Genomic DNA, 19,629 nt, shown 5'->3' on the forward strand with positions numbered 1-19,629 from the left:
CGTAAACCCGGGAGGCGGAGCTTGCAGTGAGCTGAGATCCGGCCACTGCACTCCAGCCTGAGCGACAGTGCGAGACTTTGTCTCAAAATAAATACATACATACATCAATCAATCAATCAATCAATCAATCAGTGGAAAGTGGCCTGGTACAGTGGCTCACACCTATAATCTCAGCACTTTGGGAGGCCGAGTCAGGCGGATCACCTGAGGTCAGGAGTTCAAGACCAGCCTGGCCAACGTGGTGAAACCCATCTCCACTAAAAATACAAAAATTAGCTGGGTGGTGGCATGCACCTGTAGTCCCAGCTACTCGGGAGTTGAGGCAGAATTACTTGAACCTGGGAGGCAAAGGTTACAGTGAGCCAAGACCACGCCAACTGCACTCCAGCCTGGGTGACAGAGCAAGACTCCGTGTAAAAAATAAAAATTCAAAAAAAAAAAAAAAAACTCAATGGAGAAACAGCATCATTAACGTATTTCCCTTCATACACTGACTTGATCAACATTTATTAACATTTATTAAGTAGAAGGCACTCGGGAAGATTTCCTTTATCCTTGGAGAATATCAGTCCAGTATAGAGTGTTTATTCTTTGAAAAATGGAAAGTTTAGCAGGGCATGGTGGCGCACACCTGTAGTCCCAGCTTTACTCGGGGGCTGTGGGGGGCTGAGGTGGGAAGATCGCTTGAGCCTGGGAGGTCAAGGCTGCAGTGACCCGATTGTGCCACTGCACTCCACCAGCCTTGGGCAATAGAGCAAGACTCTGTCTCGGGGTCGGGGGGCAGGGAAGGAAAGTGTTGTACAATGATTATTCTTCAGTTTTGAGGTTATAAGGATTTGGGGTAAGACAGGTTAAAACGATTGTGAATACTATTAGATTATTTACTAGCTGTGTGTCTCAGTCCCTGGGCAAACTATGTAACTTCTCTATGTTTCACTTTCTGCATATGGCAAAGAAGAACACTAACAGTGCCTTTCTCTAACTGGGGAACAGTGTGAGGATGAAACCGCACGAGATGTGTAAAACCCTTGGAAGAACAGTACATTGCACATAGTAACTGTGATTCACCTTCTTCCCCCACCAAAAAAAAAAAAAAAAAAAAACAAAAAAAAAAAACTTCAAGAACAAATCGAAAGTCCAAATATTTACTGAGCACTAAAGGGCAAGAGTACTGGCTTCAGCAAGGATCACAGAGAAATAAGACAGTCTCTTCCCTGGGGAGCTTGTGATAAAGAAGGGTAAGAAGTCAGAAAGAAGTCCATTTCACCCAGAAAACTGATTAAAAGCATAACCGCAGTGCCATGAAATGACACTGTTCTATGGGTCAAGAGAAGGCAGATGGGAATACATTTGGCTAGGGAGATTTTTTTTAAGTTGTCAAAAAGAAGGTGGCGTTTGAGTTGTCTCAGAAGGGCAGACATTTAACAGCCAAAGTTTGTGGAGAAGGGAATGCACTCCACTCAGTGGCAGAAAAGCAGGGCAGTGCAGGGAACTGAGGAGTGGCCCAATCCAGCTGAAGCATGAGGCACATCCAGGACAGCAGGAGAGGAGGCTACAAAGGAATCTCGGGCCTTTCTGCAGAAGGCACCAGAAGCTGGGTCTACAGCACTTCACTCAGTCAGCAGTGGGCTTCCCTAAAGAATGTTTTAGAAGGAATAACATGACTGAAGCTCTGCTCTAGGCAGATTCTTCTAAGGTGTGTAGGATTGCTTGGAAAGGAAGAGCATTTTGCTGGCAGAATATATAGGGCTTAACAATCCATTAAGAGAGTGAGTGGTGGCCGGGCGCGGTGGCTCACACCTGTAATCCTAGCACTTTGGGAGGCCGAGGCGGGCGGATCATGAGGTCAGGAGATCGAGACCATCCTGGCTAACACGGTGAAACCCTGTCTCTACTAAAAATACAAACAAACAAACAAACAAACAAAAAAACAGAGAGTGGTGTGCGTGTGTGTCTAAGAGAGAGGTGACTGAATGTGTGTGTGAAAGAGAGAGTGGGGGTGTGGGTGTATGTGTGGGTGTGGGGGGTATGTATGTATCTGGGCTTTTTTATAAGGTGAGGTGAGTGGGGAAAGGCTGTCAAAGAAAAAGCTGAGAACTTCTACCCGGATAATTATAAAAACAATGATGCTACTTACAACAGGCATCAGATAATCTTTTAACACTAAATTCCCTTAATCAATCTAAAATATAACTGGATTCTTGAACCTGGGAGGCAGAGGTTGCTGTGAGCTGAATATCACGCCACAGCACTCCAGCCTGAGTGACAGAGTAGGACTCTGTCTCAAAAATAAATAAATAAATAAATAAATAAAATATAATATAACTTGATTTATAAAAACATCTACATTGTTTTCTGGAATAGTAAATAAAAGGAATAGCATTCACTAAGCACTTATGCTCAAGGATTAAATTTTCTCATCTAATCTTCACAATAAACTTATTTTATGAGCCCCATTTTATAGAGATACTGAGGCACAGAACCTCAGGTCAGACATGTGAGATGTGAGCCAGGCAGCCTGACTCCAGAGGCATGGTGCTTCATCCCGACACTATACTGCTCCCAGTGCAGCCTCCTCACAGACATATGAAGCTATTATAATACATTTTAAACCCACCACAGGAAAACTCAACATCTTCCAAACTTCTTTATGGCCAACATTATGTGTGGGCATTTCCTTAATTATACAAATCGTGTACCTACTGTGTGCCAGGCACTATGCCACGCCCTGGGGAATGATAAGTTCCTGCACTATGTTCACTGTTTCAGTGTTGGAGCCAGCTGATAATCAGACCCGCGAAGTACAGGGTACAATGACAGAAACAGGATGTACTAGGAGCACTGAGGATACCCACTGTCCAGGGGGGCTAGAGAAGGAAGTGGGAGGGAAGGTGGCAAGAGACAGGAGCTACAGCAAGCTCCTTGCTGCCAAATTATCAAGTGTGAGGTAGGAGATAAAGCAAGACAACCTTTTATGCCAACCATCTAAGGATCGTGGCCTCTACCCTGTAAGCAATAAGGAAGCAACAGACGGAATTAAGTAGAGAAGCTATACATCAGATGTGTACTTTTTGTCGTTCACTATGGCAGCAATGAGGACAGATCTGAAGAAGCTGCCATCAGAGGTGAAAATACCAGTTGGCTTCTGCAGCCCCAAAGCAACTGCAAGTGGGAGATAAGGTCCAGACTTCAGACTCTTCTCGGCTCATCTGACTGGAAATGTTACGGCCTTGCATCCTGTGGTCTCTCGATAGCCCTCCCTCCACCTTTCCTGTATTCCATGATAGGCAGAAATGAAAGAGATGGTATGGAAGACAACCAGTACAGGCAAAAGCAAGGGTTTGACCAGGACTAGGAACTTCTGAGAAGGGGGAAGTGGCCACACTTAATGACAATTCATAGATCAGGGATCCATAGGAAAGAGTATATTAAAAAGCCTCATGGACAAAGACAAACAGAAAAGGCAGTCAAATATTTTTAAGTACACCCATGTTTCTGCATTTAGGATGTGTTGATACAAACGATGATATCCCAAGTCAGCATCTGAAGAGGTGTTGAAAGAATCTGCCTGAGTTTCAGGCCTTCTGAGAGCCTGCTAAAATCCGGCAAGGACAGTAAGACAAGGAAGCAGCACCCAGCTGACATGACAGTACAGCGGCACTCTAGGGTCTTTCTTTTTTGAGACAGTGTCACTGTGTCGCCGAGGCTGGAATGCAGTGGAGCGATCTTGGCTCACTGCAACCTCCGTTTCCTGGGGTCAAGTGATTCTCGTGCCTCAGCCTCCCAAGTAGCTGGGATTACAGGTACGTGCCCCCACATGCAGCTAATTTTTGTATTTTTAATGGAGGTGGGGTTCCACCATGTTGGCCAGGCTGGTCTCGAACCCCTGACCTCAGGTGATCCACCTGCCTGTCTCCCAAAGTGCTGGGGTTACAGGCATGACTCACCACGCCTGGCTAGAGTCTTTCTTAAAGGTTGCACTACTCTACCAAGCCCCATAAAAAACCTCTCCAAATCCCTGGACTTGCATACATTATAAAACCAAGAATTGGCCTGGCATGGTGGCTCACACCTGTAATCCCAGCACTTTGGGAAGCTGAGGTGGGCGGATCACGAGGTCAGGAGATGGAGACCACCCTGGCTAACATGGTGAAACCCCGTCTCTATTAAAAATACAAAAAAAAAAAAAAAAAAAAATAGCCAGGCGCGGTAGGGGGCACCTGCAGTCCCAGTTACTTGGGAGGCTGAGGCAGGAGAATGGTGTGAACCCAGAAGGTGGAGCTTGCAGTGAGTGGAGATCGCGCCACTGCACTCCATCCTGGGCAACAGAGCGAGATTCCATCTCAAAAATAAATAAATAAATAATAAAATTAAAAAAAAAAAAAAGAATTTAGCTTTCATAAAGAAAAAATATGTTTTTGAGATGAAGTCTCACTCTGTCACCAGGCTATAGCACACTGGCTTGATCTCGGCTCACTGCAACCTCTACCTCCCAGGTTCAAGCGATTCTCCTGCCTCAGCCTCCCAAGCAGCTGGGACTACAGGCGCGTGCACCATGCCCAGCTAATTTTGGATTTTTAGTAGAGACAGGGTTTCACCATGTCGGCCAGGTTGGTCTTGAACTCCTGACCTCAAGTGATCCACCTGCCTTGGTCTCCCAAAGTGCTGGGATTATAGGTGTGAGCCACCGCACCCGGCCTTAAAACATCTTCTAGAGTAGAAGTTATGAGCTAAAATAAATTTCAAGTTGAGGCCGGGCATGGTGGCTCACACCTGTAATTCCAGCACTCTGCAGTGAGATGTGATTGTGCCACTGCACTCCAGCCTGAGTGACAGAGGAAGACCCTGTCTCAAAAAAAAAAAAAAAAAAAAAAAAATCCAGTTGCAGCTGGAATAGAGAGAAAGGTAAGTTCTCCATAATCTTGTCTGGGAATACATACAATGAGTAGCATTTATTTTAGTGTCAAGACAAAATATGTGATTGAAACAGTAATATATTTTTGCATCTAATCAGAATAGGATATTTATGAGCTAACAAGCTCATGGTTTCTCACATACAGGACTATGCTGAAATGGTAAAGAAATTAAAAATTTTGACCAGGCACAGTGGCTCACGCCTGTAATCCCAGCACTTTGGGAGGCTGAAGTTAGGGGATCACTTGAGGTCAGGAGTTCAAGACCAGTCTGGCCAATACGGTGAAACCCCGTCTCTACTAAAAATACAAGAAGTGGCCAGGTGTGGTGGTGGGCGCCTGTAATCCCAGCTACTTGGGAGGCTGAGGAAGGAGAAATGCTTGAACCCGGGAGGTGGGGGTTGCAGTGAGCCAAGATCCTGCCATTGCACTCCAGCCTTCCAGCCTGGGTGACAGAGCGAGACCCTGTCTCAAAAAAAAAAAAAAAAAAAAAAAAAAAAAGGAGAAATAAATAAAAAACTCCTACAGCAAATGAATTTCAACTTAGTCATCTGAAATGATGCCAAGAAACTCGCAGCTTTCTTAAGACTACCTTCCTAGTAAAAAGTGAATTATGTTGCTTAAATCAGTTGCTTTAGTTAATCATTTAAAATCTATCAAACAGGAATTCTGAGTGCTTTATATGTGCAGGTTCTGACAAACAATCAGAAACATTTGTTCTAACTTGTAAACATTTGTCAAAGTAAAGTAAGTCTACAAATCTGTCGACAATTATGTCAGAGTGTTACAATAATTATAAATTATCCTAAGCATCCTAATGGCTTAGATTGGATAAAGAAAATTGAAGTAAAAGCACTAGATTTCGACTCCTCCCAAATATACCTTGTCTCTCAGTATCCGTTAAGATCAATCTGCTAGCTGGGCATGGTGGTGCGAGCCTGTAATCCCAGCTGCTCTGGAGGCTGAGGCAGCAGGATCGCTTGAGGCCAGGAGGTGGAGGTTGCAGTGAGCCACAATTGTGCCACTGTACTCCAGCCTGGGCAACAGTAAGGCCTTGTCTCCAAAAAAAAAAAAAAAAGCCGGAGGTGGGGGTTGGGGGGGAAGGGGTGGCTTTGATTTGCTGTCTTCTTAGACCACCTCCTCATTTATCTAGAGCCTCCAACATTTTTTCTAATGTGTACTCATTTATCCTTTCTTTCTCTTTCATGTTATCTATCTAAAGAGCATTTTAAAACAATCTGTACCTTCTATTTTTAAAAATGACAAGTTTACGAGACCTAAGAATTATGGGCTATGATTTTTTTTTTTTTTTTTTTTGAGATGGAGTCTCCCTCTGTCCCCAGACTGGAGTGCAGTGGTGTGATCTCAGCTAACTGCAACCTCTGCCTCCCAGGTTCAAGAGATTCTCCTGCCTCACCCTCCCGAGTAGCTGGGATTACAGGTGCACACCACCATACTCAGCTAATTTTTTTATTTTTAGTAGAGACGGGGTTTCACCATGTTGGCCAGGATGGTCTCATCTCTTGACCTCGTGATCCGCCCGCCTCGGCTACCCAAAGTACTGGGATTACAGGCTTGAGCCACACACCCAGCTGGACTATGCTTTCTTTAGTCATTTTAATTATTCTGTTTTTCCCCCTCTTTCCTTCAATTTCATTAGATTGGTTTGTATTTCCTAGAAATCTGTATGTGACTAGAATCATACAGCATGTATTCTTTTGTGTCCAGCTTCTATCACTCAACAAAATGATTCTGAAATGTATCCACGTTGTTATATAAAAGTAGTTGGTTTCCTTTTATTACTGATACTCCACTTTAAGGACAGACCACATTTTGTTTTTCCATTAACCAACTGATGGGTATCTCAGTTGTTTCCAGTTTTTTAACTCTTACAAATAAAGCTGCTATGAACACTCATGTGTAAGTCTTTGTGTGGATATGTTTTCATTTCTCTTTGGTAAATATCTAGGAGTAGAATGGCTATATCATATGTTTAACTTTATAAGAAACAGTTAAACAGTCTTCCAAAGTGATTCTACCATTTCCCATTCCCATGAACAGCGTATAAGAGTCTCAGTTGCTTCACAGCTTAATCAACACTTAGTATTGGCAGGTTTTAAAAATGTTAGCTACTTTAATGGGTGTGTAGGTATATCTCATGATTTTAATTTGCATTTCGCTAACAGCCACTGATGTTAAGTATCTTTTCATGTGCCTATCCACCACTGGTATAATTTTACCCATGTGTTGTTGTCTTCTTATGATTAAAGAAAATTTTTTTAAAAATTAGCCTGATGTGGTAGCATGCACCTGTAGTCCTAGCTACTTAGGAGGCTTGATGTGGGAGGATCATGAGTCCGGGAGGCTGAGGCTCCCGTGACTGTGCCACCGCACTCCAGCAAGGGTGACAGAGTGAGATCCCATCTCAAAAAAAAAAAAAAAAAAAAAAAGCTGGGAAAAGTGGCTCACATCTTAAATTGCAGAATTTTGGGAGGCTGGGGCAGGAGGATTGCTCGAGGCCAGAAGTAGTAGCCTGAGCAACATGCGAGACCCTGAGTCTGTGGGGGCTGGGGAACCTTAAAATTATGAGATCTTTATGAATTCTAAGCCCTTTATCAGACATGTGTATTACAAGTATATTCTCCCATTCTGTGGCTTGCCTTTTTGTTTTCTTTTTTTGTTTGTTTGTTTATTATACTTTAAGTTCTAGGGTACATGTGCACAACATGCAGGTTTGTTACATATGTATACATGTGCCATGTTGGTGTGCTGCACCCATTAACTCGTCATTTACATAAGGTATATCTCCTAATGCTATCCTTCCCCCTTCCCCCAACTCCACAACAGGCCCCAGTGTGTGATGTTCCCCTTCCTGTGTCCAAGTGTTCTCACTGTTCAATTCCCACCTATGAGTGAGAACATGCAGTGTTTGGTTTTTTGTCCTTGCGATAGTTTGCTGAGAATGATGGTTTCCAGCTTCATCCATGTCCCTAGAAAGGACATGAACTCATCGTTTCTTATGGCTGCATAGTATTCCATGGTGTATATGTGCCACATTTTCTTAATCCAGTCTGTCATTGATGGACGTTTGGGTTGGTTCCAAGTCTTTGCTACTGTGAATAGTGCCACAATAAATTGATAAAGGGCTAATATCCAGAATCTACAAAGAACTTAAACAAATTTACAAGAAAAAAACAAAACACCATCAACAAGCGAGCAAAGGATATGAACAGACGCTTCTCAAAAGAAGACATTTATGCAACCAACAGACACATGAAAAAATGTTCATCATCACTGGCCATCAGAGAAATGCAAATCAAACCCACAGTGAGATACCATCTCATACCAGTTAGAATGACGATCATTAAAAAGTCAAAACAACAGGTGCTGGAGAGAATGTGGAGAAATAGGAACACTTTTACACTGTTGGTGGGACTGTAAACTAGTTCAACCATTGTGGAAAACAGTGTGGCGATTCCTCAGGGATCTAGAACTAGAAATACCATTTGACCCAGCCATCCCATTACTGGGTATATAACCAAAGGATTATAAATCATGCTGCTGTAAAGACACATGCCTTTTTGCTTTCTTAATAGTGCGATTCAAAGAGCAAAAGTTTTTAATTTTTATCAAATCCAGTATATCAGTTTTCTTTGAAACTGCTTTTTGTATCCCCCAAAATCTTTTCTGACCCCAAGGTCACAAAGGATTTTCTCTTACAGGTTTTACTTTTTTTATTTTTTTTTTACATGAAGGCAATTTATTAACAGAAAATATTTTGAGGAGTCTTGTTCACAGACGGCGACCACGGCAACCCCCATTCCTGTGAGTGCTGTCAGAGGGGATGGGGGTGGCGTCCTCAATTCTCCTGATCTTCATACCAGAGCAGACAAGGGCTCTGAGGGCCAACTGGGCCCCAGGTCCAAGGGTCTTGGTCCTATTTCCTCCTGTGGCTCGGAGTTGGATGTGTAGGGCAATGATACCCAGCTCCTTGCACCTCTGGGCCACATCCTGGGTGGCCAACATAGCAAGGATTCATCTCGGTCTGCTTTCCCCTTCATCCCACCAGTCACATGGTGACGGTTTGTTTGCCAGAAAGATCCATGACATGGACAAAAGTGTCACTGAAGGATGCAAATATATGGCAGACACCAAATATATTCTCCCCTTCAGCCACCTGAGGTCTGAGGCTGATGACCTGTTCTTCCTTCTTTTCCTTCCCCTTTTGAGATGCCATTTCTGCACGTTGTCTCCAGACTCCACACTGGAAAGCTCTTATAGGTTTTACAGTTTTAGCTTTTATATTTAGGTCTACGATCCTTTTAAGCGAGGCTCATTTTTTTTTCTATATGGAAACCTAGTTGTTTTAGCATGGTTTGCTGAAAATATTTTCCTTTCTCCATTAAATTGCCTTGTCAAAAACGAATTGACCATTTATGTATGGGTCTATTTCTGGACTTTATCCTATTTTACTGATTTATATGTGCAGCTCTTCTCCACCACCACACTGTCTTGTAGCTTTACTGTAAGCCTTAAAATCAGCTAATACAAGAATCTCAACTTTGTTCTTTTTGAAAATTGGTTTGGCTATTTTGGATTGTTTACATTTTCAGAGATTTAAAAATCAGCTTCTCAATTTCTATAAACTTCTTTGAGCATTACTTTTCTTGCTGGAAAAACAGAGAGAATATAAACTTCCCAAGTTGCTGGGAAAGCAAAAAAGAGATAATAGTGTACCAAATATGATGGCATAATAGGCATTCGATTAATGTTAGCTTTCTCTTTCTCTCCCTCTCTTGGCCTTTAAATAAACAGGATCCAATCTAGCAATGCCCTAACATTTCACTAGTGGGTCAGTGGCCATAGGAAAAATATTACTACACCAAATGACTTTTATAAGTAAATATTTGTGTTTTTACTTGGATTCAATACCAAAATGTACTTGCCAAAGAAAGCAATTCAGCGTATTTACTAATAAACTGTTACAGGCCACATTTTAGGAAAGCATGAAACCACAGCCAGAACAAAAATTTAAGTATGTTTTCAAGTTCCATATAGCGCCTAATTACATTATTCTGTAATACTAACAGAAAATACTTCTCTAGAAGGTCACAATGTTCCATTATTCATATTGCTGCCGCAAATGGAAAAAGTATTTTTGGTCACATTGTTTAAATATACCTAAGACAAACAAAATGTGGCTACCCAATTCAACAATTAACATGTACTAATTTAAAACCCAAACCAATAAACAATCAAAAGCCTTTGAAGTATTTAAGTATAACCTAATTGATATCACTCCATGAAATAGAGAGGTATCAGTTTGCAAACACAGGCTACCAACAGGCATTTTTGGTGAGCCACCAATGCTTTGTGGTAACCCACATCTATCAGATGAACTGATACTTAAAGAAAAACAATAATTTGCTTTCTTTTTCCATGACTATTCAATGGCCTCTTTTAGTATTTTTTTAAACATTAAAATGACTTCAAGCAATTTAACTATACTTGATTATTGAACAAATACATAAAATCTGCTGGTTAATTTTAAGGCAAGTCAGCTGCTAAGTCTTTTACTGTCCTACTTTCTTTTTTCTTTTTCTTTTTTTTCTTTTTTTTTTTTTTTTGAGACAGAGCCTTCTTGCTCTGTCACCCAGGTTGGAGTGCAATGGCCTATCTCGGCTCACTACAACCTCCCCTTCCCAGGTTCAAGCAATTCTCCTGCCTCAGCCTCCTGTGCAGCTGGGATTACAGGCATGCGCTGCCACACCCAGCCAATTTTTGTATTTTTAGTAGAGATGGGGTTTCACCATATTGGCCAGGCTGGTCTCAAACTCCTGACCTCAGGTGACCCACCCTCCTCAGCCTCCCAAAGTGCTGGGATTACAGGTGTGAGCCACCATGCCCAGCCCTGGCCATATACTTTCTTAACAAGGAAGAAGCAAGGCCAAATCCTTTCTTTTCATGAAGATGAATGCATGACAAACCAGTAACTTTCATCTCTGTTAACTGAGCTGCATATAGAGACCTATCTCAAGACACACTAGAAATTAAGAAACTACAAAATGTTATTCCCCTCTTTGCCTTTTCTATTTGTCAAAAGCATTACCATGCTCATTTATGTAGGCTTGGCACCACCTGACTCCTCCCACTCTTTAGCCTGCATTTCAAGTTCTGTAAATATAACCTCTGTACTAGCATCATTATATCTCTCTTTTCCACTCCTGCTGCTCCCATCTTAGTTCATGCTTCCCCTCATTTGATCAGCTCATCTTTGGCAAGATTTGCAATAATATACTAAGCTAGCTCCCTGCCCCCGCATCCTAGCACTCTCTGATTCATTCTCATCACTTCAGTGATCTTTCTGAAATCAGAAATTCAACCATGTCGCTTTTCAGCTTACCATTCAATGAATTTCTTCAAATGCTAAACACAGAATTGCCACACAACCAAGTAATTCCAGTCCTAGGTATATATCCAAGAGAAATGAAAACATGTCCACATAAAAATTGGGGGGCTGAGCACTGTGGCATGCACCTGTAATCCAAGCTACTCAGGAGGCTGAGGCAGGAGGATCACTTGAGACCAGCCTGGGCAACACAGACCCCATCTCAAAACAAAACAAAAACGTGTACACTTGATCACAGCAGCATTATTCATAAAATGTAAAAGTGTAAACGAACTAAATGTCCACCAACTGACAAATGGATAAAGAAAATGTAGTACAAATATACCACACAACATTATTCGGAAACAAAAAAAGAGTGATGAACGGATAAATGCAACAGCAAGACGAGTACCGAAAACACTACCTAGGTGAAAGAAGCCGGATACAGAAGACTCCATATTATATCATTCTATTCATGTAAAATGTCCAGAATAGGAGATTCCAGAGACAGAAAGTAAATTGGTGGTTGCTTAGGGCTAAGGTAGCTGGTGAGAGTTTGGGAATAGGAGCAGCTGTGTCCAGTGTTTCTTTTGGGGGAAGCTTAAAATATTCTAAAATTAGATTGTGATAATTGCACAATTTGGTGAATAAACTAAAATTGTACACTTTAAATAGGAAAATTTGTGCCATGAAATATATCTCAACAAAATAGTTTTAAAAATCTCCGTAACTTCCTACACCCTTCCGCCTTTCCTGCCTCTTCTTTTGCCCTCCCCCCCCCCGCCGCACATAAGTCCTCTAACCCCTAAAGGATAAAATCTCCTGCATTAGCATGTGATAGCTACAAGAATGGGGTTCACCTTCCTACCCTTGCAGCTGTAGCCCCTGTGATCTTAAAGGAGGGATTCTGCCACCGTGAGCTTCCATTGTAAAAATGGAGAAATACCTTACAAGGATATGAGATAATGATGTAAAACATAACATGCTTAGCACTGTGCCTGGCATGCGGTTAAGTGCTCAATAAGTGATGGTCATTCTCATCATTCCCAGAAGGAACCAAAGTATCCCTCTCCCCTGGGACACTTAGAAGGCTTGAAACACCTGGTCCACCTATTAAATGTCTGCATCTTTTCCAAAATAGGGGTCAAATATCCCTCGTCCCTTTCACATTCCTCAAGGTAGTAAGCCCCTCCAGGGTAGGGCCAGTGCCTATTCACCTGTGTGCCACCCCCTGCCAAGGCTTACTGCAATACCCGGTATTAAACTGTTTCAAGAAGTATACATTAATGATTACTATGACATATATAAACTAGAATATTGATTGTCAGACCCACAGTAGCCAAGACCCACAATAAGACCCACCTACGACCCACAATAGCCAAGATCAGGGTAAATGTGTTAATTATTTTAACTCTTTTACCTCCACTCTTCAGTAACAACCTCCAGTTTTTATTTATTTATTTGAGACCGAGTCTCGCTCTGTTGCCCAGGCTGGAGTGCAGTGGCTCCATCTTAGCTCACTGCAACCTCCAACTCCCAGGTTCCAGCGATTCTCATGCCTCAGCTTCTCGAGTAGCTGGGACTACAGGTACGTACCACCACACCCAGCTAATTTTTTTGTACGTCTAGTAGAGACTGGGTTTCGCCATTGTTGGCCAGGCTGGTCTCAAACCCCTGGCCTCAAGCGATCCACCCATCACAGCCTCCCAAAGTGTTGAGACTACAGGCATGAGCCACCACACCCAGCCTCCAGTTAATATTTAGTTAAGTACAGGCAACGTCCTAACTGCTCTAGAGATTATCTCATTTTATCCTCATTTGCAACAACCCTCTGCAGCAAGTACTATCATTTTATAGATAAGAAAACTGAGGCTGAGAGGTATTTACTGGTACATTTATTTCAAATGAAAAAAAATGAGGAAAAGAAAAACAAAATGCCTGTGTCCGCCACTACAGTTCACTGAACTGAATACATTCTAAGGCTGTTTGAAAATGTCCATGACTTGCCTTTTTCCTTGCTACTAAGATAACGGAAATCATTGTTGTGCTAGACACACCTGGCTTGCCAGGACAGCCTTCTCCAGGAAACTCTCCAGCTTTGGGCGACCTCTCCCTCCACCATGACATCTCCTCCCTGCCTTCATCCTAGCTAGCCCTTGATTCATTCTTATCAATGATTTTTCTGAAATCAAAAATTCCAACCATGTCACTCTTCAGCTTACCATTCAATGAATTTCTTCAAACGCTAAAATAGAGTTGCCACACAACCTGACTTCCTTTAGAATAAACTAGAATTCTAGGCCAATACATGGATCAGTAAGACTAGATATTCCTTACTCTGGTCTCACACTGGAGCAAAACAAAGAGAAAAGGGACACAGCCAATTTTAAAGCTTTCCAAGTGACACTAAGGATTCCCAGGACCTCCGCATGAATCCAGGAAGTGATGGAATCAGATTTTCCTCAAAGTGTCCTCTGGCAAATCCATAGTTTGAGGCCTGGTCACTGTCACACGAGCAACATCAATTTGGTCAAGAGGTCCCTGGCCTGCCGGTGCAAGCCTTCGGCATTCAAGAAGAATAAGTTGTAACAGAACTCTGAGGGCAATGACAGTGCTTCTGCTTCTGTTTTGTGTTTGTATGTTTGAGACGGAGTTTCGCTCTTGTTGCCCAAGCTGGGATGCAATGGCAGGATCTTGGCTCACCGCAATCTCCGCCTCCCGGGTTCAAGCCATTCTCCTGCCTCAGCCTCCCAAGTAGCTGGGATTACAGGTGTGCACCACCACGCCCGGCTACTTTTTTGTATTTTTAGTAGATGGGGTTTCGCCATGTTGGCCAGTCTGGTCTCGAACTCCTGACCTCAGGTGATCTGCCCGCCTCGGCCTCCCAAAGTGCTCAGATTACAGGCGTGAGCCTGCGTGCCCGGCCTAGTGCTTCTATGACCCACACTTGCAGGACTCATAAATTCTCAAACCACAGGGAAGCAGCCCCTGGAAGTCTGACTTTTCTCATCTCCTAAAATCTTATTTTCCTTGGGAAATTGAAAACAGACATAACCTCCCATCCAGTCCAGGGTGACAAGCCCAAGCTGAGGACATCGGCTCTGTGGAGACCAGAACGATGTAAAGTCTCCTCTGTTGATCAGACACTATGCCTTCTAGTTTCACTAACAAGAAATGTGTGGCTGACTCATGCTCATGGGCACTAAGACAGATTATCCATACATACAAGGAAAATAAACAACACAGCCCTTGAACTGAGTGGATAAAGAAAGCCAGAGCATCTAATAAATCTGATAAAACTTAAAAATAAATCCATAAAATAAGCAAAACCCATTAATGATGCATTCACATAAAACTAACGGAACATGCCATTCATAAAACGTAATATTCTTCACTCCTTTTTAATTTCCTGCAATAAGGCTTTGGCACTACCCCTTAAACCAACATCATCCCTCTACTTGTTTAAATACAAAAGTGCTCTCTGGTTTATGTTTCTCAGTTGACTATTCCCAAATATTTTTAATACTACTTTATTATTAAGATCTACTGACAGTAATTTACATTCCCAGATGAAATTAAAAGTTGGTATAAGCCCCCAGAACACAAGGATACATGATCAAACATGTGAACGGGCAGAAATCTACTTTACTTGGAGTATTTCAGTTAAATACTGATTCATTCAGTTAATAAACACACTCTAAGAAGCAAATATGGGCAGAGAACAGTCTACACAATTCTCAGCAATACATGTCATTCATTTAACAATAATTATTGTACGCCTCCTCTAAACCAGGGGTTAAGGGATCAACAGTGAACGCAACAGCCTTCGGTTCTTATGAAGTTTACATTCCAGGGAGAAGGAACAATCAAGTAAAGAAGCCAACTACAAATTTCAAATGGTGAAACATGCTATTAAGAAAAATGATGTGATAAAGAATAAACAGAATACCTAGGAACTTCTTAAATGCTAACAGGGTTACTAAGGAAAAAAGACCTATCAATGTCAAACTTTATAGATGAACTAGGCAATGTATGTACTGGCAGTGGCAGGAATAACAATAGCGGTCAAAAAGAAGTGTAAAAATGTGACAGGAATAAAGAAAAAGAAAGGAACAAGGGCTGAAAGAGTGGAAAAAAGAGAAGTGGATGTGTAACAAAACAAGTAAGGGCCCACTGTGCCCATCACTCAGACCTGCCTTCCACGAAGACGGAGACACGGGTTTTAATTTTTGCTGTTGTTTTCGGATCCATGAGCTTAATTTATCAGTTTAAACCATACTAGAAATCACCTATTCTTCCACACTATTTGATACAAAATAAATAGAGGTTTTAAAACCCAAATAAACAGGTAAAATATAACTGCTTTTCTTCTTCTTTTTTTTTTTTTTTTTTTTTGAGAAAAGGTCTTGCTCTGTCACTGTCATCCGGGCTGGAGTGTAGTGGTGTGATCACAGCACACTGCAGCCTCAACCTCTAGACTCAAGCCTCCCAAATAGCTGGTACCACAGGTGTATGCCACCACACCCAGCTAATATATATATTTTTTGCAGCAATGAGGTCTAACTATGTTGCCCAGGCTGGTGTCGACCTCTTGGGCTCAAGTGATCCTCCCACCTCAGACTCCCAAAGTGCTGGGATTATAGGCATGAGCCACTGTGCCTGGCCTAGAATTGCTTAAGACAGTAATGGGGGCAAGAGTGTTTATAAATAAATGTATCTCTTCCTACAGGACAAAATCATACGGTAAGTTTCTATTAAGATTCGAGCTTCAAGGAGAAAAGATCCTTGAAGAATACTTTTTTAAGCGACCACTCCCTAAAGTACAGGCTTAAGAAAGCTATTTAACTCAGCTATACAACACCTATGCTAAACATGAGTGATTACAATAGTCATCTTACAGCAAACTAGTGGGAAAATAACCCTGGTGAACCCTGGAAGCAAAACACTTTAGGTATAAGACAACCAAACAGAGAAGGACTCACAGAAGCTGCTGTGCATTCACCATGGCTTCCCTTCAGTCTGTGCCAAGCCAGAGTATGAAATTATCAAGATGGACCAGGTGTGGTGGCTCATGCCTGTAATCCCGGCACGTTGGGAGGCCAAGGTAGGTGGATCGTTTGGACCCTGAGTTCAAGACCAGCCTGGGCAACATGGTGAAACCTCATCTCTACAAAAAATACAAAAGTTAAACAGGTGTGGTGGTGCATACCCACAGTCCCAGCTACTGAGGAGGCTGAGGTGGGAGGATCGCCTGAGCTCTGGAGGTCGAGGCTGTGGTTGCACCACAGCACTCCAGACTGGGTGACACAATGAGACCTTGTCTCAAAAACAACAAAAACCCACAAGGAAATTATAAAGATGGAGCAGAAAGCCTGCATTGGCCTTTTCTTCCTGTCTGTATCTTCCACCAAACCTCTTACCTATATTACCACAGGCTGCCATTCCCTGAGTCTCTATCTCCATTTTGAAATACCAGAAAAGCAAGCAGCCAATGAGGTTTAAAGAGTTCCAGAACCTCACTACCCAGAGAAAACAGGAAGCAACACATTCACTGTAGAAGAGCGTCCACCTTCATCGTCTCAAAGACAACTCAGACTAAAGCCTCCCTTGCTGCTTCTCTCTTCTGCCGTCTCTCTCAGACCAACAGGACAACTCCCTTAGGTCACAGATGGGAAAAAGTTTGAAATTTCTCAAATATGCCCATTTATTCCAGTCTAACAGGTCAGACTTTTATCACCTCACAATCACAGTACTGCTAGTTTCCTCTGCTCCAAATTCATTCTGCCAGAACAATCATACTAAAATTTCATTTACTAGGTTGGTGCAAAAGTAACTGCGGTCTTTGCCAATTTTTTTTTTAAATGGCAACCTAATATATTACATCAATTCCCTGTTGAGGGCAGTGAAATGTCTTATGCTTCTCTAGTTGCCCGCTGACTGACCCATAGCTCAATAAATATTTGTTGCTTGAAACCATCCCATGATCACCCACCAGCCTATGCCTAGTGAGCCCTGGAAGCAATAGATTTTTTTTTTTTTTTTTTTGAGACGGAGTCTCGCTCTGTCGCCCAGGCTGGAGTGCAGTGGCGCGATCTCGGCTCACTGCAAGCTCCGCCTCCCGGGTTCACGCCATTCTCCTGCCTCAGCCTCCCGAGTAGCTGGGACTACAGGCGCCCACAACCGCGCCCGGCTAATTTTTTGTATTTTTAGTAGAGACGGGGTTTCACCGTGGTCTCGATCTCCTGACCTTGTGATCCGCCCGCCTCGGCCTCCCAAAGTGCTGGGATTACGAAGCAATAGATTTTTAAGGCAGAGGTGTTGAATATGCAGAATGCATGTGAAAAAGTCAACAGTCAACTCAAACACCTCCAAGATAAAATGGAGTATCTCTAAGACATTTCACAGTTCTGACTCCACCTAAACCAGCCTCTCTGCACTGAAATCAGGATGTCTGGGCTCTAACCCCAGCTCCGCCACTTCTGGCTATTTAACCTCTGTGTGCTTCAATTTACTCCTCATGAAAATCCAACTTGGCTTTTGTCAAGTTCTTCTTCCATCCTACCTGACTATTCAATCCCAAGCCATTCTACAAAGGTCAATAAGAGTCTTACTGAATGACCTCAGCCCATCCCTTCAGTCACTTAATATACAAACCTACAGCAAGAGTCTGAATCATTCATTTCAACTTATACCTGAGATCGTACATTACCTTGCCTCATTTAATTACTCCGCATGTATATGACGCACTCCTACCAATGTTCCACACATGAGAGACAGAGTGACACTATTCACTGCCTCACGTGGTCTTGAGTAGCACAATAATATCAGTATCAACAACCACTGGCTGGGTACAGTGGCTCAAGTTTGTAATCCCAGCACTTTGGGAGGCTGAAGAGGCCAGATCACTTAAGCCCAGAAGTTTCACACCAGCCTAAGGAACACGGCAAAACACCGTCTCTACCAAAAAATACAAAAATAGCTGAGCATGGTGGCGCACACCTATAGTCCCAGCTACTTGGGAGGCTGAGGTGGGAGGATCACTTGAGCCCAAGGAGATGAAGGTTGCAGTGAGCCGAGATCCCACCACTGCACTCCAGCCTGGGTGACAGAGAGAGATCCTATTTCAAAAAATAAAAAAACAACTATTTTAAGTGTGGCGCATTGGCTCATGCCTGTAATCCTGGCATTTTGGGAGGCTGAGGCAGGAGGATCGCTTGAGCCCAGGAGTTGAGAGACCAACCTGGACAACATAGGGAGACCCTGCCTCTACACAAAAAGTCAGTTAATTAAAAATAAATAGAAATAAAACAAAATACATAAAAAAAACTTTAAAACCCAGTTATTATGACTACCGTTTACTGTATACATAAAGCGCCAGGCACTGTGCTAAGTAGCTTATGTATTTTTCTGTCCTTTACTTTTCTTAATACTTTCAGGTAAATTTCTTTTTATCACCACTTCGTAGATGAGAAAGAGACTTTACCCAAAGCTACAAAATTAGTAAGGATGGGCGAGAAGAGCGAGAGTGGATAATTCAAACTCAGCTCTGTCTACCTCCAAAGCCCCATCTTCTTTTTCTTTTTTTTAAGATAAGGGTGTCACTTTGTTTCCCAGGCTGGTCTCCAACTTCCGATCTCAGGCAATCCTCCCAACTCGGCCTCGCAAAGTGCTGGGATTACAGGCTTGAACCACTTCGCCCAGCTCAAAGCCGTTTCTTAACTACATGACATTGCCTAGTAACTACTTTGGTCATTTCATATCTAGGTGTTAAGTCTTCTCTCTGAACTGCAAGCTGTTAACAGTAACAAAACAAAAGTGGCTGTTTAGTCGCTTCCAAAATGACCCATTCCTAAGTGATCCATATTCAAGCCTGTACACGAATTCACTAATTTAATCCTCCCAACGACTCTATGAGATAGTAAGAATTATTACTGCCAATTTCCAAATAGGAATCAGGCACAGAAAAGTTAAATAACTTGCGTCAAATCACTTGACTGTAAGTGCTGAATTCAGAGGTGAAATGTTAACTGATAAGCTGTTTCATTTATTGACTCACTCTCAACAACTTTTATTAAGCACTCTTTCAGGGGCTGGGGATGGGGCAGTGACTAAACCAGAAAACATTCCTGCTCTCATGGAGCTTACAATCTTATTCCTCAATGTTTTCATTCAAAGACACAATCCTAAATCCTCTTAAATACCCTAACATTACCACACAAAAACATCACATTTGGGTAACAAAAATTAATACCAAAGAAGGAGCATGGGACTTGACCCCAGAAAACCTAGGTTAAATCCCTAATTTTGCCATTTGTTAGCTGTGACCGT

At 42.4% G+C, this 19,629-nt stretch overlaps 1 protein-coding gene and 1 pseudogene across 3 annotated transcripts in view; both read right to left on the reverse strand.

Annotated features, from left to right (window-relative positions):
- MICOS10 (mitochondrial contact site and cristae organizing system subunit 10) overlaps positions 1-19,629 on the reverse strand; it is a 31,037-nt gene that overhangs the window by 10,541 nt on the left and 867 nt on the right. The gene's annotated exons all lie outside the window — the stretch shown is intronic.
- LOC106996615 (small ribosomal subunit protein uS11 pseudogene) lies at positions 8,643-10,636 on the reverse strand (annotated as a pseudogene). Its single transcript, XR_001442736.3, has one exon. The product of XR_001442736.3 is annotated as a small ribosomal subunit protein uS11 pseudogene (transcript).

The sequence above is a fragment of the Macaca mulatta genome, chromosome 1 (genome assembly GCF_049350105.2).
Source record: "Macaca mulatta isolate MMU2019108-1 chromosome 1, T2T-MMU8v2.0, whole genome shotgun sequence".
Classification (NCBI taxonomy): Eukaryota; Metazoa; Chordata; class Mammalia; order Primates; family Cercopithecidae; genus Macaca; species Macaca mulatta.